Consider the following 22,883-nt stretch of genomic DNA (forward strand, 5'->3'; position numbering starts at 1 on the left):
TTCTAGTTTCTGAGCCCTCTAGCCCTTATACAAATCTATGATGAGACCATACTTGGAATACTGTGTACAGTTCTGGTCACCACACCTAAAAAAGGATATTACAGAGCTTGAGAAGGTGCAGAAAAGAGCAACCAAAATGATTAGGGGACTAGAGCAACTGTCCTATGGGGAGCGGTTAGGATGCTTAGGGCTGTTTAGCTCAGAAAGAAGGCGGCTAAGGGGAGACATGATAGAGGTCTATAAAATTATGCATGGTTTGGAGAGGGTGGACTGGGAGAAGTTTTTCTCCCTATCCCATAATACTAGAACACGGGGTCATCTGCTAAAGCTGGAGGGTGAGCCATTAAAAACAGCTAAAAGGAAGTATTTTTTCACACAACGCATAGTTAAATTGTGGAACTCCCTGCCCCAGGATGTGGTGATGGCTGCCAGCTTGGAGGGCTTTAAGAGGGTAGTCGAGATGTTCATGGAGGAAAGGGGTATTCATGGCTATTAGTTGGAATAGATGCTGGTCATGCTGCATACCTGTTCTCTCTAGTATCAGAGGAGCATGCCTATTATTTTGGGTGCGGTGGAACACAGGCAGGATGGTGCTGCTGCAGTCCTCTTGTTTGTGGCTTCCTGGGGGCACCTGGTTGGCCTCTGTGTGAACAGACTGCTGGACTTGATGGGCCTTGGTCTGATCCAGGAGGGCCTTTCTTATGTTCTTATGTACGTGCTACCCTGCCTCTCTAAGATCTGGGCAGCTCAGCCAATAGTAGCTAGAGACCAGGCCCTGTCCTGCCCAGCCAAGGGTTGACAGGTGGCGGCTGGGAATCTCCTGGGTTTCAACTGATCTCCAGGCGATAGAGATCAGTTCACCTGGAGGAAATGGCTGCTTTGGAAAGTGGACTGTATAGCATTATACCCCATTGAAGTCCCGCCCCAAACTTTGCTTTCCTCAGGCTCCACCCCCAAAATCTCCAGGTATTTCCCAAGCTGGAGCTGGCAACCCTAACCCAGCCAATTACTTCCCTGGCATTAACTCCACTGCTGTCTCTCTCTATATATATTCATAGGTTCAGGACTATATATAGCCGTAATCTTGCAAATATTGACAGATGAGTCTGGTAGAATTAAGAGTTATTTGTAAGCCTTTTCATGACCAGTAGAACCCAGTTCTGTGAACTCTCATGCAGTGATTCTAAGCACATGGATTTGAAGCAGTGAAAATAACTCCCAATAAATGAATTTGTAATTGCAATATTATTAGTGACATGCCTGCAAACCACAGTTTAGCTAGATTTTCCTGTGGAAACACATAATTTTAAGATGGTATTTTCAAACACTTAAACACTTCAAACAACCTCATCTACTCTAATGAGATTGTAATGAATGCCTTTCAATTCCCCTTTATGAATATTTTAGTCTTTTAATGTGCAGGTCAACATTCTGTGATGGTACAGACCAATAAAAAGGATGATGATTGAATCAGCCATCGCATTAATAACCACTTTTATTGATGCCACACACACACACACAAATAACATTGGAATCTGATATAATCAGAGGCTAGCAAGGATGTTACTATAATAAAATAAACATTTACCTGACCCAAATGCCTTGACATTGGAAAACCAATGTCACAATAATGCACTGGAGTCTTAGCAATGTACTTTCCTATTTGTAGATATAAATTCTGGAAAACTATTCTTCTGGGCTTTTGTTTTTTTGTTTTTAAAGAACAAATAATTTCCTGCTTGGAATGGCCTCCGGCAGCTTTTTTTTTTTTTGTGGGTTCTTGGTAGCATTGTGTTCCCAACTTTTAACGTATTTCTTATATAATCAATCCAATATAAAAACTCAAAGAATGCCTATCTAACACAATACATTGTGAAAACCTGGAGCAGGGAGCTAGTGCAGAAATCATTCAAAACCTTAACATAACTGTGCAATACTGTTACATCACTATTGCCGTTCATAGCCCACCTCTCTGACACAATTGGAATCTCTGCTTCCATCTAGTTTAGAGTTACCAACTCTGGGTTGGGAAATACTAGTGGGAGGTTTTTGGGGCGAAGCCTGAGGTGGGTGGGGTTTGGGGAGAGGAGGGACTTCAATGCCTTAGAGTCCAATTGCCAAAGAGGCCATTTTCTCCAGGTGTACTGATCTCTATCAGCTGGAGATCAGTTGTAATGTACCTGGAGGTTGGCAAACCTAATCTAATTGTTTCATCAGTAGCAAATGCATCTTTCTCACCCTGCCAAAATTTAGTTTTAGAATCACTGTGGTGCCAGATTTAGCTTGGACTTGGAGAACTCAATCCATAACAATGCTCGTTGGGTGACTTTGGGGGCCTGTTAATCCGTCTCAGCACAAAAACTCCTTCGCAGGGATGTTGTGAGGACTAAACAGAAAGGAAGGACCCTGACTTCTGGGAGGAAGAGCAGAATTAAAATGTAATAGACAAGTGGATAATTTGGAATCTCATGGCCCAACTAGGCATAATTTACCCTCACTGCATGACCCCTCCCAATGAAGGCTGGGCTGCCCAGTGCCTGAAACAAAGGACAAATTTTGCCCTGATTGTGCTTAATTTCCCCGCCCCCAAGAAGTGAATGGCAAGCATTAATTTATGCAGGGGGCTGGGGTGTTAAGGGATGTACTAGGGTCATGCCTAGGGTTGCCAACTCCAGATTAGGAAATTTGGGGAGATATGGGGATGCAGCCTGGGGAGGGCGGGGCTTGGGGAGGGACCTCATCAGAGTATAATGCGTACAGTCCACCCTCCACAGCTGATATTTTCTCCAGGAGAACTGATCTCTGTAGCCTGAAGATCAATTATAATTCCAGGTGATCTCCAGGCCCTACCTGGAGGTTGGCAATGCCTTAATGGTAGGGCATGTGCTTTATATGCAAAAGGTCCCAGGCTGCTTGGAGAGCTGTTACCAGTTAGAGGAGACAGAACTGGGTGGCGATAGGCCTTACAAGGTTCTCTCCGTACTAGTGACTGAACACCATCTTTGCAAGTGAGGGGGAAGCTGTCAAAGGTACCTTGACTGAAGGCTCCTGAATTTGCGGAGGCGGCACTGCCTGAAACCCTAGCCACTACCACCTCCTGCCAACTTTTGAACTGCAGCCCAAAGCTGCCCTCTAAACAGCAGTTTGCTCTGCAGCAAGAGCCACGATTTGCTCATGCTATGGCAAGCTTTATTGTCCACAATTCTCTGCTTTTTCTCTGACCAGTTGTGTAGCCTAAAGAGGACTGAGCATCCTTATTGTCCTTAGAATGCTGAGAGCAGAATCAGTTAAAGGAGGGGGGAGCACAGGGAAACTGATCAGCGCAAACCTCTGAGTTTATAAAACCAGAAAAGTTTGCATACCTGGAGAAAATGACCGCTTTGGCAATTGGACTCTATGGCACTGAAGTCCCTCCCCTCCCCAAACCCACCCTCCTCAGGCTCCACCCCAAAAACCTCCCACCAGTGGCGAAGAGGGACCTGGCAACCCTGTTGAAGTCCCTCCCCTCTCCAAACCCCACCCTCTTTCACCCCCCCAAAATCCAGGTAATTCCCAACCCGGAGCTGGCTACCCTACCCTCAAAGCCTCCAGCTTGAATTTTGCTTCCCCCCACCTTGCTATTACTACTGCCAGCATTTTTGTTCTTTACTGTACAGGATTTGTATACAGATTGAAAAAAACAACTTTGTGGCCTTCTAAAAAATCTTTTGTTTAGGCAGCATCTACATAATCTAAGCAAATAAAAATGAAGATGATATTATATTGTCGAAGGCTTTCACGATCAGAGTTCATTGGTTCTCGTAGGTTATCCGGGCTGTGTAACCGTGGTCTTGGTATTTTCTTTCCTGACGTTTCGGCAGCAGCTGTGGCCGACATCTTCAGAGGAGTAACACTGAAGGACAGGGTCTCTCCTTCAGTGTTACGAGAGACACTGTCCTTCAGTGTTAGTTCTCTGAAGATGCCGGCCACAGCTGCTGGCGAAACGTCAGGAAAGAAAATACCAAGACCACGGTTACACAGCCCGGATAACCTACGAGAACCAGAGATGATAATGTTTGGCATGGACTGGATTTACGTATAAGCTAAACAAGCTATAGCTTAGGGCCCCACTCTCTTGGCCCCCCCCCCAAATTTTTTTAAGGAAATAATAATTATTTCACTATTAATATACTTCTTCTTAATTGTATTTCGGTTCAACAATTACTTTGATAAAATACATATTTTGTTACGTGCAAATGGCTTTAGATACCTATTAGGTCCATAAATTACCATATAGGAAATATTCAACACAAAAAAACAGCGACAGTTTGTTGTTGACAAAGGACAGCTGGACGTATAAAGGGCCACATGACCTTCAATAGCTTAGGGCCTCATCAAACCTAAATCCAGCCCTGGGTCACGGGAACATAAACAAAAAGTGAATCCTTTAATGAGTTTATTTTGTAGTGACTTTAGCAACTTTTTTTGTAAGTAGCTTTTCTATTAATTTGTTTACAGCTGAAAAGACACGGACACATTTTATTTAATATATATGGCTGCAATTCTAAGGACATTTGTGGGTGTGTAAAGTGCCGTCAAGTCGCAGCCGACTTATGGCGACCCCCTTTTGGGGTATTCAAGGCAAGAGACTAATTTGCCAGTGCCTTCCTCTGCCCAGCAACCCTGGTATTCCTCGGTGGTCTCACATCCAAATACTAACCAGGGCTGACCCTGCTTAGCTTCTGAGAGCTGACGAGATCAGGCTAGCCTGGGCCATCCAGGTCAGGGCCTAAGGACATTTACCTGGGAGTAAGTCAGTCCCACTGTCTATCACGGGACGCACCTCTGAGCAGACCTGTTTAGGATCGCTCCCAACCTCATGCAATGTGGCTGGCTCACTTTTTTTTCTTGAAGGGGGGGGTGCCCTTTTCCAACATGGCCCTCGCGCACCCCTTTTTCCTCCCCTCCCCACAGTAAAGACGGCCGCCCGCCGGCTTCGCAGCCTCTGTCGATAGAATCAACTATAGCAGGGGTCTCAAAACTGCGGCTCCAGAGCCGCATGCGGCTCTTTGGCGTGTTGAGTGCGGCTCTCCGAACTTGGTTCGGAGCCCCTGCTCTTGCACCCGCTCGCGCCGGCAGCCGGGCTGCGGAGCCAGCGCGCCTGAGAGCAGGCGTGCTGTCTCTCCCCCCCCCCCAGCCGTGGAGAATGGCCGGGTCCCCCTTGCCCTTGCCCTCAATGGTTGGGAGCTAAAGCCTCCCCTCCCCTCTAGCCATGCAATTGCTGGGCGGGGTTCCTCCCCCCCGCCTATCAGCTGTTGGGCAGGGCGGGCTTCCTTTGGTAGACCTGGCCTCCGGCTGAGTCCCATTGGGAGGCCATTTCTACCCACTGGCTTTCTTGGCGGTAGACCTGGACTCCGAGGAGGGGGAAAAAGTCCCCCTTCAGAGGCCAGGTCTACCCATTGGCTTCTATGGGCCTCCGTAGGCCAGGTCTACTGCCAAGAAAGCCAATGGGTAGACCTGGCCTCCCAACGGGACTCAGCCGGAGGCCAGGTCTACCAATAGGCTTTTATGGCGGTAGGCCAGGCCTCCAGACGAGGACTCCGGACGGGGAGGGGGAAATGGCAGGGACTTACAATTCAATTTTTATCAATAAATAAGATTACTATTAAGTATGATATCAAGTTTTATTGAGTGTACCTATAGTTTAATTAAGACTTAAAACTTTAATTAAAGTGTATTAAGTTAATAAACAGTGTACCTACCTATATAGTTTAAGTTTAAGAAATTTGGCTCTCAAAAAGGGAAATCTCACAACCTCCCACGCCCTCCTTCAAAATGGCCGCAGCCGCTTCAACTCACTGCTACCAGCCGGGCGCTTTGCCCTTGCGAAACATGGCGCCCCGTCCTTCGCCAACTCGCCCACGCGATTCCCCAAAGGTGGCGCCGACTAGCGGGGAGGAAGCGAGAGGCGGGAGCCGCCGGGGACGGCCGAGCCGGCCGGGTGAGGTCACTTCCGGGGCGGGGCAGGCCGGAGTGGTGCAGTGAGGGACAAACAAAAGAAGCCAAAGCTCCGGGGACAGAGCCGGGAAGGCGTCGCCAGGTGGGTGTGGTGGGGAAAGGGGGGCTCTGAGGGGGGTCCCTGCGGAGGAGGCCCTGCTAGAGACGGGGGGGGGGAGAAGGGGTCCAGAAGGGGGTCTGAGCGAGGGGCGCCGCTTGCCTTCCTTTACTGGGAAACGCGTGTCCAGGGGGCACGTGAGAAGCCCGCGTTTTCCTAGCCCCCTAAAGGTGCTGCTGGGCGCCTCTGTCGGGTTAGCAAGAATGCAGCGCCCCAGGGCTCCTCTTCCCCTTGGCTGCGACGGAGGCGACAGCTCTCCATCTGGAATTATTATCCCCCCCCCCCAAAAAAAAGCATGGCAGTGAAAGGGGACCTGGAGGACTAGACGCCTCTTGCTGCTTATGAAAGAGCAACGTGGTCTGGGCAGCCAGCAGTCTGGAGGACTAGCAACTTAGGTTTTATTCTCCGGGGGTGTGTGGAGGGGTGTTGGTGCAGTGGCAAAGGAGGACAGGAGGTGCCCACCCGCCTGCTCTTCATTGGGAAGGGGATGCCTGGGGAAGAGGGGTGGGGCATAAGCAGGGGGGGGTCCTGATTGGGGGCTGGAGCAAGGGAAGGAGAGACTCCCTTGAAGGCATGTGGGGGAAGGAGCTTGGGCCTGGATCATTGGGCAGAGCACGCCAGGGCAGCCTTGTGTGTGGAAAATTACAAGAGACTTCTAGGAGGAAAGAGCCGGAGTCCCAGTAGCCCCTTAAAGGCTTAACAAAATGCCTGGCCGGGTGGCAGCTTTCGTGAGCCGCAGCTCACTTCTTCAGATACTGTGGCTCACGAAAGCTCCCAGGAATTTTGTTAGTCTTTAAGGTGCTACTGAGCTCTCGCTCTTTTCTCCTGCTAGTGACAGACTAACACGGCTACCCATCATGATCTATCGAGGTATACAAGTCAAGAAGGGCAAGAGTCCAGTAGCACCTTAAAGACTAACAAAAATATTTTCTGGTAGGGTAGGAGCTTTCGTGAGCCACAGCTCACTTCTTCAGATACACATCTGAAGATTGTATCTGAAGAAGTGAGCTGTGGCTCACGAAAGCTCATACCCTACCAGAAAATATTTTTGTTAGTCTTTTAGGTGCTACTGGACTCTTGCCCTTTTTGACTGCTGCAAACAGACTAACACGGCTACCCACTGTGAGGTATACAAGGTTATCCTCAAGAGGCAGCTGATAGGTTTTATCAGGACCAGAACTGCATTGTAATTCCGGTAGGGTAGTCTGTGTTAGCAGAACACATGAAGCTGCCTTATACCAAATCAGACCCTTGGTCCATCAAAGTCAGTGTTGTCTACTCAGACCGGCAGTGGCTCTCCAGGGTCTCAGGCAGAGGGTCTTTCACATCACCTGCTTGCCCAGTCCCTCTAACTGGAGATGCCAGGGATTGAACCTGGGACCTTCTGCATGCCAAACAGATGCTCTGCCGCTGAGCCACGGCCTCTCCCCATCTATGCTTTGTAAGAGTCTATCACTCTCCTGTACTTAAAGACAGATGGACTTGCACTCTAGCTGTATCTGAAGAAGTTAGCTGTGACTTTTAAAAGCTCCTACCCTGCCAGAAATTTTGTTAGTCGTTAAGGTGCTACTGGACTCTTGCTCTTTTCTCCTGCTGGTGACAGACTAAAACGGCTACCCATCGTGATCTAAGAGACATAGGTTTTGAGTTGGCCACTCTGGAGCTGATGGGGTGCAGAGGGGGACAACATGGAGGGGAAAGAGGGAGCTGGGGGGGAGGAAGTCTCCAAAGATTTGGGGGAAGGATTTTTCCACCCCAAGGAGTGGCGGGCTTGACTGGACAGCATGGCAGTGGTTGCGGTGGAGAGGGACTTTGGAAGCGAGAATCCACAGAGATATGTCAGGCTTTTGGCATTGGGGGAAGCGATAGAGGGGTTGGAGGTAGGCAAATAATGACAATCTCCTTGGTTCTGATGAGCAGTATGGTAGGAAAGAGGGGGCTGGGCAGTGGGCTGGTCAGGCAAGTTCTTGACAGACTGATGAGACGGGGGAAGAGCAGTTTTAAAAAATATTCTCGGAAAGGCTGCTGTCAAGGGTGCCTGAGGGCTTCTTTGCTCCCTTTCCAGTCTTGGCTGCCAGTAGCGAGAGATGGGTGATGTCAAGAAGGGAGAAAAATGAGAAGGCGGTAAGTTAGAGTGGTTCCTCAGTGGAACAGGCTTCCTCGGGAGGTGGTGAGCTCTCCTTCCCTGGAGGTTTTTAAGCAGAGGCTAGATGGCCATCTGTCAGCAGTAATGATTCTATGACCTTAGGCAGATCATGAGAGGGAGGGCATCTTGGCCATCTTCTGGGCAGGGAGTAGGGGTCACTGGGGGAGGTAGTTGTGAATTTCCTGCATTATGCACGGGGTTGGACTTGATGACCCTGGTGGTCCATTCCAACTCTATGGTTCTGATTCTAAGGCAGCTGGGAATGGAGGAGATGAAGAGTTCATATTGGGGGGACCAGAACGGGCTCTTAACTGTGCAATTCTTAGCAGAGCTACACCTTCTGAGTTCATGGTAGGGAAGAGGGGTGCACCTCGGCTTATTGATAACACAAGCTGGCAGTGGAAATAATAATTAAGTGCTGCCAAGTCATAACCACTTTATGGTGACCTCCCATGAGGGTTTTCACAGCAAAAATACTGTGGTGGTTTGTCATTGCCTTCCTCTGTGTAGCAACCCTGGTCTTTCTTGGTGGCCTCTCATCCAAGTAGTAACTATGGCCACCCCTGCTTGGCTTCCAAGCTCTGATGAGCTCAGGCTAGTTTATTCAGGCTGCTCTAGTCAATGGAAGGGGACTTTAAAAGTTGGGAAATGGGGCCCTACTGTTCTCTAAACCCTGCCTTGGAAACTTACGGTGCTAAGGGGGAGTGAAGGCAGATTTCAGAGGGGATGAGAGTTGCAATAAAAATGGGAAGATTCAGAAGGGGAGAGGCCAGGCAGTTCTTTAAGGGATAAATTATTTCAAAGGGGGATGGCCCTTTGGCACACTTGTTGCTGGCAAGTTCAGGGGCTGCTGACCAAGTGGAGGGAAATGGGGGCTGGGGGGGATTGGAGTTGGCAGGGAGAAGATAGGAAGCAGATTGGGCTGATGCACGCAGGGTTGGTGAGTCAGGCTGTGAGCAAGCCGCAAGCAGGCTGGAGAAGGGAGTGTGGGAGCCGAGACTACATTACTAGTCCCTGTTTATTTATTTGTTGCTGCCATGGGAATAGAGGGGGTGGCACCCAAGAGAGGCAGGGGTTCTGTCCCAGGGCTGGAGCAATAAAAGGGGGTGGCGGAGAAGGCGTGTGAAGGGGTGCCCAGAAAAAGGGGGCGTGGAGGTCAGCTGGCCAAGAGTGTGTGGGGCTGCAGGTAGGGGTGCCACTGGAGGGGCAGAGCAGAACTGGTTCCATGACAGTGCAAGAAGTGGGAGTAGGAGGTGGGGAGGAGAAGTCTGCAGGAGAAAGGCTGGGTGAAAGAGGCAAATGGAGATCATGGCAGGGTTTGGAGGAGGTTGGTGAGCTGTGGGGGCCCTTGAGGAGGGAGAGGCTGGATTTTTGCTATTAAATCTGTCCTGTGTCGTCGTCCCCCCCCCGTTCTCTCTTGCTTTAAAGCACTAACAGTGGTGTGCTGTGCTGCCGGATGCCTCGCAGCGCTTTGGCTGTCTCTTACTTTTTGGGTTTGGTTTGTCCAGGCCTCCCAGCCCTGGGGGTGGCGGTTGCTGTAACAACTGAGTTTGTGGATGTGTGCTTCTGACGCATAGCCTCCCTTAAGGGTTATGAGAGAGGGTCATCTGGGGTTACTATCTCCTTGCAGTTCAGGGGAAGAAAAAATACACCCACACACACAACACCGGTTGTGCCAAGTCCAGGAAGCTGGCTTCAGGCAGGGATGGATGAAATGCAAGGCCAGCGTGCAGTTCTTGAAATTAGCGCCGAGCTCTTGATTTTTGTCTCTCGCGGCTAGTCAAGAAGAAGTGGCTGGCCGCTTTGTACTTCATCTTCATGTCTTTTGAAATTGTGTGCCTTTTGTTTGGCTGCGATGAAATGTACCTCTCTTTAGGTGCTTCACAAGTAGGAAAAAGGAATCCCAGTCAGTGAGAAAGTATTGTTCTAATAATTTAGTAGCCAGGCACAAGTTTTATAGGTTTGTAAAAGATGGTGGGGAGAAAGTGGGGTGAGCGGTCTCTATGACATTAGGAGAGAGTTGCTCAATAAAATAGTCCTTACGTTTATGGCAGATGAAAGAAGCTACTTGTATGTACAATGTGGAAGATGTTGTGTCACAAGGTGTGGTGTCTTTGAAAGGGGATTAGGCAAATTCACAAAGGATAAGCCTATTGATGACTCTGGGCCAAGTCAGCCACATGGGGAAGTTCCATGTTTAGAGGCAGTCTATCTCTGATCAACAGGTGCTTGGAGAGCTGTTGTGTTCATGCCCCTGCTTATAAGCTTCCCAGAAGCATCCTGGTTTAGAAATGGGATGCTGGAGCAGATGGACCTTTGGTCTGATCCAGTAGAGCTGTTTTGATGTCTGTTGTGGAATTTTAAATAGAGGCATCATCCATGCATCTGTTTTAGCTATAGTTGAGAGCCTATACATGATCCAGTATCTCAGTAGTGTGTCTGAGGTGTGTCCTGCCCTGATCTAAAGTTTTGGGGTGGGTAACAATGGCTTAAGCCTCGTTCTCATGAGCAAGAGACCGTGGTCATGAGGGGGCAGAGGCCTCTGATGGTAGACGATATCTCTTCAGGTGGTGGATTCAAACTCTGAATGTTTCTTCGTTGACTTTTATTTATCAGAACATTTATATCTTGCTTTTTGTTGTTGTTCAAGATGGCGTACAATAATAGTTAGAAACACCAGTTTAACACCAAAAATAAAATAACAAATCCTCTCTTAAAAGATGCCTGCTGGTCACACCTCCTCAAAAGCCCTGGCAAACAGGCAGGCCTTGCAGTGCCTCTTGAAGCTCTCAAGGAAGGGGGCCCCCTCAGCTCTTCTTGTTCTCATGGTAGAAAAGGTCCGGGCCTTGGCCGATGCCACCCTAAGTGATGGGATAGCCAACAGATGGCTGCCTAATGGCCGTAGTTGGCACACAGTGACATAGGGGATGGAAATCCTTGCAGGTGGAAAGCTAGTGTGGCAGGGAGACAGGCATGACACTTTCTCCACACTTTTGCAGTGCAGGTTTCTGTTTGCAGGGAGTTTTTACCATAGAGGAGCATTCCATAGTGTGTAGCCTTTCATGAGCCTCTGTCCTGCCACCTTTGGTCTCTGCTGCCACCTTGTTTGGCACATCATTCCTTCGCATGCGTAAACCAGGCCCTGGTCAGTTATTTGGTGGCATGTTAGATTTGCTCCGTTGACTCACATGGAATGTATGGGTGCCAGGACCACACCTGCAGTCACCTGCCATGCTTTGTGACCTCACCTGCAGCTAAAGGACCAGTTGAAGAACCATAATTGACTATGAAACCCTTGCAGGTATTAAAACTCACCCCACGTGTCACGTTAGCCCCATTACAACAAACAGCCTTGTTACTAAAGGTATTCACTGGTGCTGATAAGGGACTAATTCCACACTTCCTTAGGGGAAAGTTGTTGGGTGAGTTTGGTTCAGTTTTGGGGCCTGGCTGCTTTGTCACTCTCGGGGGTTTGAATAGCGAGACTAGGGAAACTGGATCCTCCCCCCTTCTTTGCAGAATGTAGCTTGGGTTGCTTGTTGGAGTCATCTACTTGAAGCTAACCTTGAAGAGCATTCAGAGGATGCAGTGAGTGCAGAACACTGTGGCTAGAGTGCTGGTTGGGGCCAGCTATTGGGAGCAAGTGCCACCTGCTCAGGGAGAAGCAATCCCCCCACCCCAGCCATCAATGAGATTCATGGGGAAAGGGCATCCTTCTGTCAAGGTTTAGGGATGGGGAAGAGGAGCATGCGTTTGGGCCACCTCGAACTCCGCCTCGGGATCTACCCCGGAATGGACTGGGGGAAGTCCCACTGGTGAGGGGCTGTGGCTTAGTGGTAGAGCATCTGCTTGGTATGCAGAAGGTCCCAGGTTCAATCCCCGGCATCTCCACTTAAAGGGACTAGGCAAGTAGTTGATGTGAAAGACCTCTGCCTGAGACCCTGGAGAGCTGCTGCCAGTCTGAGTAGACAATGCTGACTTTGATGGACCAAGGGTCTGGTTCAGTATAAGGCAGTTTCATGTCTTCATATGACCCCAATATTACACCGGCTACTGACTAGCTCTTGAGCCTAATTCAAGGTGTTGGTTTTGACCTTTAAAGCCCTACGTGGCTTGGGACTTGAGTATCTGAAGGATTCTCTTCTCCCACATGTTCCTGCCCGGGGAATCAAGCTCACAGGGAGAGGCCTTCCTGACTGTCCCATCAATCAAAAAAGCTTGTTCGATGGGTACATGAGGGTCTTTTCAGTGGCAGCCCCACGATTATGGAACAACCTCCACAGGGAATTAACACCTGGCCCCCTCACTTTTGATCTTTAGAAGGCAGTTGAAGCTGGCTTTATGTAGAAGAAGAAGAGTTGGTTTTTATATGCCGATTTTCTCTACCACTTAGGGGAGACTCAAACTGGCTTACAATCTCCTGCCCTTCCCCTCCCCACAACAGACACCCTGTGAGGTAGGTGGGGCGGAGAGAGGTCTAACAGAGCTGTAACTTGCCCAAGGACACCCAGCTGGCTTTGTGTGTAGGAGTGGGGAAACAAATCAATTTCACCAGATTAGCATCCGCCGCTCATGTGGAGGAGTGGGGAATCAAACCCGGTTCTCCAGATTAGAGTCCACCGCTCTTAACCACTACACCATGCTACAATTTAGGATTGCATTTGGTTCAGTTTACTAACAGCCCAGAATTATGGTTTTAAAATTTTGGTTCTTATTTATTTTATGTATTTTATCTGTGTTGTAAGCCTCCTTGAGCTCTGTAAGGAAGGCAGCCAGTAAATGTTTTAAATGAATAAATCTACAGCAAACGGTATCAGCAGGAATTTTTTTGCCATCCCCATATGGCAACTTGGGATGTAAGCCCACAAATACCTGCTACTGCATACCTAATGTTAGTCATCAATGATTTGAAAAGGGGAAGAACCATCTTTTTTGTAATGTTTTCCTGCGTGGTCACCTGGAGGTGATTCTTTCTCAGGTTTGGTGACCAGGCAAGTTCCTGTTTACTAGCCTGCCGCGGGGCACCTCCCACACTGGAAGGGATGGTTGGCTCTTGTGGCAGAAGATGGATGGGATTTCAGAAGTGATAGCCATGTGGTTGCTTCCAGTTTTCTGTGTGTGCTTAAACCTTGATTCGTCCACCTGGGAATTTATGCGGTTTGCAATTTTTATAAAAAATTGTCTTTTAAAAATGAGAGCACTAATGATTCTGGGGGTGGAGAGGGAAGGGTAGCAGGTACCTCTGAAAAATGCATTGTGCTACCCACACATCTGATTAGAAAAGTAGCATCTCAGAAAACTGCCAAATTAATGTCTGGGTTTGCATTTTAGTTTAATTTAGGTATGTATTCCCATATTTTCCCTCCAGTGGGAACCCAAAGTGGCTTACAACATTGTTTTCCCCGCCTCCATTTTGTGTTCACAAACAGCCACCCTGTGAGGGAGCTTGGGCTACGAGACAGTGTGATTGGGCCAAGAACACTCTCACCGCTGCACCACACTTGCTCTTGGTTAATGGGTTTGAATAAAACAATATCAGAATTGCAGGAGGATTTAGAAGAAGAGTTGGTTTTTATATGCTGACTGTTTCTACCACTTAAGGAAGAATCAAACCGGCTTACAATCACCTTCCCTTCTCCTCCCCACAACAGACACCCTGTGAGGCAGGTGGGACTGAGAGAGCTCTAACAGAGCTGTGACTAGCCCAAGGTCACCCAGCTGGCTTCATGTGTAGGAGTGGGGAAACCAACCCGGTTCACCAGATTAGAGCCTGCTGCTCCAAACCACTGCTCTTAACCACTGCACCACTACACCACACTTTTTGTTAAAAAGCTCGCTTTCCTCTCTTCTCCCAACCCAGAAAGCGGATGAGGGTGTAACTTTCCAGCTGGTAAGTCTTGTTGCCTCCCCGCCCCTATTTGGCAAGGGGTAGTTCCAAAAGATTTTTTGCATCTCTGTTATCGGCCTTTGCCAGTCCTTCACTCCCCCCCCCCCAATAATGGTGACTTAAGCTGCAGGCCTGTTAGAAAGATGATGCTTACAGAACTTTTTTGCACACTTAAATATTCGGGTGAAAATGCATCTTTCACCGCTGTGCTACACAACAGCTGCAGCTTCCAGGCTTCACCAAGCATTTCAGGTGAACCGCACTCCACCCAGCGTTTGAAAGTCAATTGTCGTGTGTTTATTTTAGGGAAGCTGCTCCCATGGCTCCCGGGGAATGCGTCCCTCCAGCACCTGCTCAGGACCCTGCACTTGGAAACAGCAGCCGTTGGCACCACAGAGGCCTGAAGTGCAGATAGCAGAAGCCAGCCACAGGGTGAGGGGCCGGCGTCCTATTCCTAAGGGGTAGCTTGGGGGAACAATGTCCTTGGTAATGTGGCTTTTGTTTTATTGAGCGGGGAAGGAGGGGGGGGGGAGGCCAAATGGAAAAAGCCTGCAGGGCAAAAGGATGAAGCAAGGGGTGGTGGGAAAGGAAACCCGTTCCTGCATCTCATTACCGCTTGGGCGTGACTCGATCTGAAATGAGTTTGGGAAACTGCAGAGTGTTTGGTTGTACAACTTGCAGAGGGGCTTCCTGGACTCAGGCAGGAGGAGCTCCTTCACCTCATGGGGCTGGGCTCGGAAGCTCCTCCCTAAGTTGCGGTTTAGCGATACTGAGTTCTCTAGGTGCTGCAGGCCGCAGCTTCCATTTGTGAGCATTTCCCACAACCAAATCCCTCTCCCCCCACCTGTATGCTCTTGACCGTGTGACGCTTGTGTCCCCTTCCTCTCGAGAGCACCCATGCAGCTCCGGCAGTCGGCCCTTGGAACTTCCCTTCTCAGTTTTTTAATGGACAGTAATAATACAGGACTGAGCTGCTGAGCAGTGGGTTCTGACTGCTCCCCCCACTTGGAGGTTCCTCTGAAGAAGAAGAGCTGGTTTCTATATGCCAACTTTCTCTACCACTTAAGGGAGACTCAAACCGGCTGACAATCACCTTCCCTTCCCCTCCCCACAACAGACACCCTGTGAGGTAGGTGAGGCTGAGAGAGCTGCGACTAGCCCAAGGTCACCCAGCTGGCTTCATGTGGAGGAGTGGGGAATCAAACCCGGTTCTCCAGATCAGAGTCCACCGCTCCAGACCACTGCTCTTAACCACCACACCACGCTGGTTCTCTGGGGGAACAGATGGTCTTCCCTGTCCTTTCTCTATTTCCTCGGGGCTCTTTTTCGTCCTCTTCCTCCCTCTCTGTTTCTTCCTCTGGTAGCCAGGGCCTGAGAGCCTCCCCAGCCTTGCAATTTCAAGAGTAATGGAGTCATGATTCAATTAAAGCGTTGACTTAATTAACCAATTGCAGGTTCTCTATTCAACAGCCCTGATGGATACTCTGGTAATAGAATACCATTCTGTTTTGTGAGCGGGATTATTGCTCTCATATGTATCGAGGCCGAGAGAGGTCTAACAGTCTGCTTCCGCAAATAACTGACCGAGCCAGTCATAAACTACCAATGAACTTTCCTTGAAACTGTAGTTGCACCTGGAAATTCAGCTGCTGTCAGGGGACCCAGCAGTCCTACAGGTTTCTCAGTGCTGTCTAACTGGACTGGGGGTTAAAAACTGCTTGTTAAAAACTATTCCTGTGGCAAAGAAGCATCTCTCCTTGTTGCATATGGAATGCTATTAACAATAGATTTGTCTCCTCTGCCTCCCCATATTGAGATGCTGAATCCGTGGCTTTCAAATGTTTGGCCTTCAAGGACTCCTCCCCTCTCTGAGTAGTCTGCAAAGAAATTCTGTGTATGGCAGAGGACAATGGGACATGCTCTGTTTGTTTGTTTGTTTATACCCTGCCCAGTGGATCTCCCCAGTAGGGACCCAAAGCAGCTTACATCATTCTTCAGGGTGGTTAAGAGTGGTGGTTTGGAGCGGTGGACTCTGGTCTGGAGAACCGGGTTTGATTCCCCACCCCTCCACCAGGTGAACTGGATTTGTTTCCCCACTCCTCCACATGAAGCCAGCTGGGTGACCTTGGGCTAGTCACACTCTCAGCCCCACCTACCTCACAGGGTGTCTGTTGTGGGGAAGGGAAGGTGATTGTCAGCCGGTTTGAGTCTCCCTTAAGTGGTAGAGAAAGTTGGCATATAAAAACCAACTCTTCTTCCTTTCCATTTTATTGTCACAACCACCTTGTGTGATAGGTTAGGCTGAGAGTGTGTGGCTGGCCAAGGTCACCCAGCAAGCTTCCAGGGCAGAGTGGAAATTCAAACCTGGGTCTTCTAGTCTGACACTCAACCAGTACATCATACTGGCTCTCCATTTAGACGTGTCCTAGAGTACACACTGGGTTCATTTGCCATTTCCCAAAGAAACGTACCTGCTGTTAACTGTTCTTCGGATTGAAGAATCCTTACAGCTTTTAAGGGATCTGTTATTGCCTGAAAGCTTCCAGTCTGGATGAGGCGCTCACCTTTTTAAAATGCTATTTTTTCCTGCTCTCTGAATGGTAACGGGTAGCTCAGAATGCTTCTCCTTGCTATCGGAGGGAGGTTAACATCACAATTGCTAGACTTCAGAATGCTGGGGACATTTGTGCTCTAGAACACCCTGGCTCTGAGAAAAGTGGAGAGAAATAGGTGAGCGTATGGATCTACCTATCCATGGCATTTTTATTCCACCTTTTTTCTACGGAGTGCAGGGTGGCTAACATAATTCTGTCCTCCTGCAGTTTATCTTCATAATAATACTGTGATGTGGGTTGGGCTGATGTGAGAGGCTTTCTGGGCCTGTGAGCAGGGCTGGGATTTGAACTCAGGTCTCCCTGGTCCCAGTCCAACCTCTCTACACAATGTTGGCTCATACAGATAATCCTCAGCATGAAATATTCTCCTTCTTTAACTTATTTTATATCATTCCTTCCCCTGTCTTTTCCCCCAGTTTTCTTCCCAGCATTCTAGTTCCCTGATATGTGCAGAACAGGGCATAGGTAGTCGTTGATGTTTTGATCACGTCCTGTGCCTTTTCACTACACATAACCTGGGCCAGATCTTTGCTCGGGATATCTGTTTTAAAACAAGCAGCACAGGATTCCTGTACTTTTGGTGGGGGGCTTTCATAGGCTTGTAATCAATGGGCCAGTTTTTTAAGTTGCCGCCAGGCTGTTGCTGCTGCTGCTGCTGCAGCAGAAGAGCACGGCTGTCCTTCTAGAACTTCTCTTAAAGAAATGGGTGAAACATAGTCACAAAGCCTTTGTTTTGTGAAGGCATGGCCATAGTGGTTAAGATTAGAAGTGGTATAGCCCTTGAGAGCCAGCATGGAGTAGCGGTTAAGAGTGGCGGGACTCTAATCTGGAGGACTGGGTTCAATTCCCCATTCCTCCACATGAAGCCTGCTGGGTGACCTTGGGCCAGTCACATTTCCCTCTGAACTCTCTCAACCCATGCTGAAACAGGCAATGGCAAACCACCCCTGAACGCCTCTTGCCTTGAAAACCCTACAGGGTCGCCATAAGTCAGTTGTGACTTGACGGCACTTCCCACTACCACTGCAGCCCTTGGACTTAGGAAGCTGTCTTGTATCAAGTCAGACCGTTGCTCTGTCTAGGGACAAAATCATAGAATTGGAAGGTTCCATAGAGGCCATCTAGTCTAACCCCCTGCTCAATGCAGGATCAGCCTATAGCATCCCTGTCAAGCGCTTGTCCCGCCTCTGCTTAAAGACTGTCAGTGATGGTGGGGGCGGGGGGGAGCTCACCACATCCCTAGGTAACTGATTCCACTGTCAAACAACTCTTACTGTAAAAAGACTTTCCCTAATATCCAGCCGGTACGTTTCTGCCCGCAATTTAAACCCATTATTGCGAGTCCTATCCTCTGCTGCCTACAGGAACAGCTCTGTCCTCCTTTTTGAGCGATGCTTGCTTTCCACAGAAAGGTCTTTCCCAACATCTGTGCTGGAGCCTGATTATAATGCCCAGTTAGGCAACGCTGAAGGGAAGGAGAAGGGCAAAGAAGGTGCAATCGATGGGCTGAAAAGTTCGGAGGATGCTCACCTTTTCTGAGGACAAGAAGGAAGTTTCCCTTGAGGCACTTGCTTGGCCAGTCGGAGGGTTGTTCTGCAGGCCACCTTTACTCTTGCTCTAGAGCATGGCAATCCGGTCATAGTGCCGGCTTGTAAAGTCCCTGGCTTGGTGCAGAGAGCAGCATTGCAACCAGATGACCTTCATGTGCTTCCCACCGATGCATTTCCCTGCCTCTTGTAAGCACCTGTGGTGTCTCTCTGGCTGTGGGGCCGCTGTCCTTGACAGCACCTGTGTTTTCTCCGGCTAAAATGCCAACGCCAGGCTTTGAGCAGGAAATGTAGGATGTGGTGACTTTGCATGTTCATAATTCATAAGCGGGCGCTGGGTGGCTGGCTTGTTTTTTTTTTTGTGCATTGCATCATTGCGACAAATGTGCCTGAGGTCACGTTGCTGCTTCAACATCTCACCCACTTCTTCTCAAGAAGCAGGACCCCCTTTCCCCTTGTGCCAGTGGCTTGTGGGTTTCCCCCAGAGTTTTCCTATGAGAGGGGAAGGGCAACTGATGTACTTCAAAGCCATGATTGGCTTTCATGGAAAGGGCTGTTCTGATGATAAAGAGACACGCAAAGTGGTTGCCAAAGCACAGCCAGTCTCTTTTTCACACACACACACATGCACTTTCCGAAGAGCTTTGGGTCTGAATACACTCCTTTTGCCCTCTTAACATTGTGGGGTAGGTGACGCGTCTACACATGAAGCTGGCTTATATTGAGTCAGACCGTCTGTCCATCAAGTCAGTTTTGTCTATGCAGTGACTCTCCAAGGTCTCAGGAAGCGGTGTTTTCACATCACCTACTGCCTGGTCCTTTTAACCAGGGATGCCAGGGATCGAACCTGGGACCCTCTGCATGCAAAGCAGAGGCTCTTCCAGTGAACCACGGCCCCTTCTGCGTTGGCTATTGCTCCTCATTTTATGGCAAAAGGCCGACAGTTCAGAATCAGTGGGTGCTAATTAAACAGCAGGTTCCAAAGTTCAAAAAATGCAGAGATTCCTGATGTGTTTCAAGCATAGGCTAGCCAAAGGTTCTACAGAGAAGAAGACCTTCAAGAATTCAGTGCATTTGAATTCTCCAAAGATGAGGCCGTGCTTGAATTGCAAAGGAAATCATTTTGGAATTTATAAGTGAACACATGAAGCTGCCTTCTACTGAATCAGACCCTTGGTCCATCAAAGTCAGTATTGTCTACTCAGAACGGCAGCAGCTCTCCAGGATCCTAGGCAGAGGTCTTTCACATCACCTACTTGCCTAGTCCCTTTAAGTGGAGATGCCGGGGATTGAACCTGGGACCTTCTGCATGCCAAGCAGATGCTCTACCACTGAGCCACACCTCCTTCCCATACATAAATACTTTGGGGACTCACTGTGTGGGGGTGTTTCTCGTTGAATTCTGGTATTCTCTTGTTGCAGATAAACCCCTCGCCACCTTTCTTTCCAAGTGTGAGTGACGCCAGATATCACTTCCAGTGCTGAGGTCTTTACATCCTTGCTTTCCCCCAGGAAAACTGGGAGTCTCCCTCAAATTCACAGAACCAAAAGGCAAAACAAGTTGTCCTCCTTCGGCTTCTGCTGCTGTTTGTCCTTTGTTGCACTCATGGGTCTAAGCCTGGAAGCTTTCACGCTGAGGGGTCAGTTCTGCAGCGCATGAGAAACAGCTGCGTATCTGGCTTCCTGCAGCTTGGAGTTCAGATCCAGCAGAGGGAAGGTGGTGGAGAATGCGGCATGTCATCTGCTCATTGCCTCCCTGAGGGGAAAGATGTTGCTGTAGATGAGGAAAAAAGCACTGTGTAACTTTCCCTAGTTTGACTGGTGTGAGTTTACAGGTGTGTCAGTGCCACACCTGGTATCCATTTTGAGACTGGAACTTACTGCCAGCCAGAAGTTCAGTCACAATATTGGTGTGGTCAAGTTATATTGTAGGGCCTAGGCTGCTTCTGCCCCGTGGCGCAGAGTGGTAGGCGCAGAGTGGTAAGCTGCAGTACTACAGTCAAAAGCTCTGCTCACAACCTGAGTTCGATCCCAACGGAAATTGGGTTTAGGTAGCCGGCTCAAGGTTGACTCAGCCTTCCATCCTTCCAAGGTTGGTAAAATGAGTACCCAGCTTGCTAAGGGTGTAGATGGCTGGGGAAGGCAATGGCAAACCACCCCGTAAACATTGGGATGTGATGCCTAGAAAACATTGGGATGTGATGTCACCCCATGAGTCAGAAATGACCCAGTGCTTGCACAGGGGACTACCTTTACCTTTTTTAGACTGCTTCCCATTGGGGTACACAGCTGAGCCAGTCTTGGTGTCTTCCTTGTTCTCTTCCATTATACTTCCAGGCCCTTATCTGTTGATATGAGCCTGTGTGGTTCCCTTCAACAGTGTCTCTTAGCAGTCCCACACACACACACACAACCTTGAGGATATGCTCTGTTATGGGCTGGGTCTTTTCTGTTGCTTCCTCTGCTGCTATGGAACAGCCTGTCGGAAGGGATGAGGCCGGCCCCTCTGCCCGGGGGGCCTTCCGTTGGAAGTGTCAGAAAACTGTTGAAAAGCACTTTCAGGGCAGATTGAAGGTTCTTGGGGGGTTGTCTAACTTTTAAAATCCTTGTTTTAATTACTTTAATGGATGGTTATTTTTGTATTTATTGTTCCCAGCCTTGGGTCATGACTGTCAGGAGAAATGTGGGATGTAAGAACTCTTAAGAGAAAAATGATTTCTTATATTTGGTTCTCTCTGAGCTGTGACAAGAGCTGAACACCCCCATAGGAGGAGCGAATTCTGTCTTGAGTGTCAGATATGTAGAAAATAACACCCCATTCTTGAAAAGATATAGCTTCCCACTTTTCTGCTTTCTTAGAAGCAGCCATTCACAATGCTGGTCAGGGACATGAATCTTATAGCTGGCCGCACCTTCAGTTTCTTTATCTTGGGCGATTAGGAGCAGGGACTAAACTTGTCAAATGTTCCAGCTGCTCCGAATAACACTTTGCATTTTGTCAAGGAGACCCGGTCTGACCTCCGTCAAGCTGGTTCCTCTTTGGGTCAAAAGTCACCAAATGTTTTCCTAAGAAAACCCAAAATCACCCACTGAGCTCGGGGATTCCTTCTAGAGTTCAGTGTAGGTAGTCTGCCACCAGCTCCCAATTCCAAAAGGCTGGCTTTTCCAGGGATGAGCTGAGAGCTACTCTTCCCCAGCTAGTTTCCAAAAGTCAAAACAGGCAAAACCGTCCCTGCAGAGTAGAGCTTCTGCCAGGGGAGGCTGGTTGCCACAAAACACTAGGTAGGTGGTTTACACACACACACACACACACACACACTTAGGCACTTAGATTTAGCCCGGGGGATCAAAAAGGTTTCACAGACTTTAAGATAAAGTCCAAAAGTTTTTTTTAAAGAAATGTGCTCATTACAGAAAAGGAAGATATTCGTGAGACAGATAGCATAAAACAAGAAAGGTTTTAGTAATTTCTAATTTCACAGTAATTCTTAAGTTCAGGCAAAATAGGCAGGGTTTGCAAGAAAGTTACAAAGACAAAGACTTTAGTTGATTCAAAGTTACCAGAGTCCAAAAGCAAGGTTTGTTTTCCATCAAGTAGAGTTTCAGTTATGCACTGTTGTCCCTTAAGGGGGACGAGTCACAGAAGTTGATGAAAGTTGAGGACATGCCCGCATGTCCCAGCTCCATGGTTTTTGATCAGAACAGGGTTCATTTTTATCTCTTCAATCTCATCAGGTGATGGCCAGTCACCCAATGGAATCGTTGAGAACGCAGTAAGCTTGTAAAATATTTGGCATGTCATCTCTATGCCTTTGAAGCTAAGGATGAATTTGCATTTCTGCAGCAATGCAAAACATCTGGGCTCTTTCAGGCTCTAGAGATGCCAGGCTTCTGACAGAATTGTCACCTCGAGAACAGATAGCTGTTTTATCATAGGAAGGCTTGCTTTAAAGTGGAGGTAGCCGCCTCCAGCCTTCACACCTTCCCCCCCCCCCAAACTGCAGTGACTTCCCATGGGAATGGTTTGCGAGAGAGCTGTTTTGGTCATCAGCCCCCAGAGTTTTGATATTAAAACATAGCAGGCCTAAGCCTTGACAAATCTTTGGTAATTTAAAAGAAAAGAAAGAAAAGAAAGGCTACGTTTCTTTACACATTTGTATTGTGCTTTCCATGTCTTGGTAATCCTGAGAAAAGCCCTGTAAGGCTTGCCTCAGGCCACCTAAGGAATTTGTGGTTGGGGTGACATTTGAACCAGTGGCCTTCCAGATGCTACACCATTTCCTGTATCGCCTAGGGACACCCCTTGAGGGATAAGACTCTCTCTTTTTTGCTGTGGTCATCAACTAGACTTGCAGGAGAGTTGCTGTGAAGAGATGAAGGTTGGTAGGCCGAGGCTCTACCTGTCATTCCCCAAAGCAAACTGTTGGCCAGTCCAATCGTCACAACTGCTGCTGGTTGAGGCAATCGCTGAGTCTGCTCTGGACCTGAGGCTTTAAAAGAAACCCTTCAACAATGCAGCTTTCATTGATTTGCCGGCTGGTGGCTTTTCCCTTGCATGTCCCTATCATCACGGGAATGAGGGAAACAGGATGAT

At 48.6% G+C, this 22,883-nt stretch overlaps 1 protein-coding gene and 1 non-coding gene across 2 annotated transcripts in view; one reads left to right on the forward strand and one right to left on the reverse strand.

Annotated features, from left to right (window-relative positions):
- Positions 1-14,540: 14,540 nt before the first annotated feature.
- Positions 14,541-22,883, forward strand: part of LRRC8A (leucine rich repeat containing 8 VRAC subunit A) — a 38,794-nt gene continuing 30,451 nt past the window's right edge. Inside the window, exon 1 of the mRNA XM_056860970.1 lies at positions 14,541-14,559. The gene's annotated coding sequence lies outside the window, so the exon portion shown is untranslated. The remainder of the gene's footprint in view (positions 14,560-22,883) is intronic.
- Positions 19,564-19,635, reverse strand: TRNAA-GGC (transfer RNA alanine (anticodon GGC)). Its single transcript has one exon. It is a non-coding gene; the product is annotated as a tRNA-Ala (tRNA).

Source organism: Euleptes europaea, chromosome 14 (assembly GCF_029931775.1).
Source record: "Euleptes europaea isolate rEulEur1 chromosome 14, rEulEur1.hap1, whole genome shotgun sequence".
In the NCBI taxonomy this organism is placed as follows: domain Eukaryota; kingdom Metazoa; phylum Chordata; class Lepidosauria; order Squamata; family Sphaerodactylidae; genus Euleptes; species Euleptes europaea.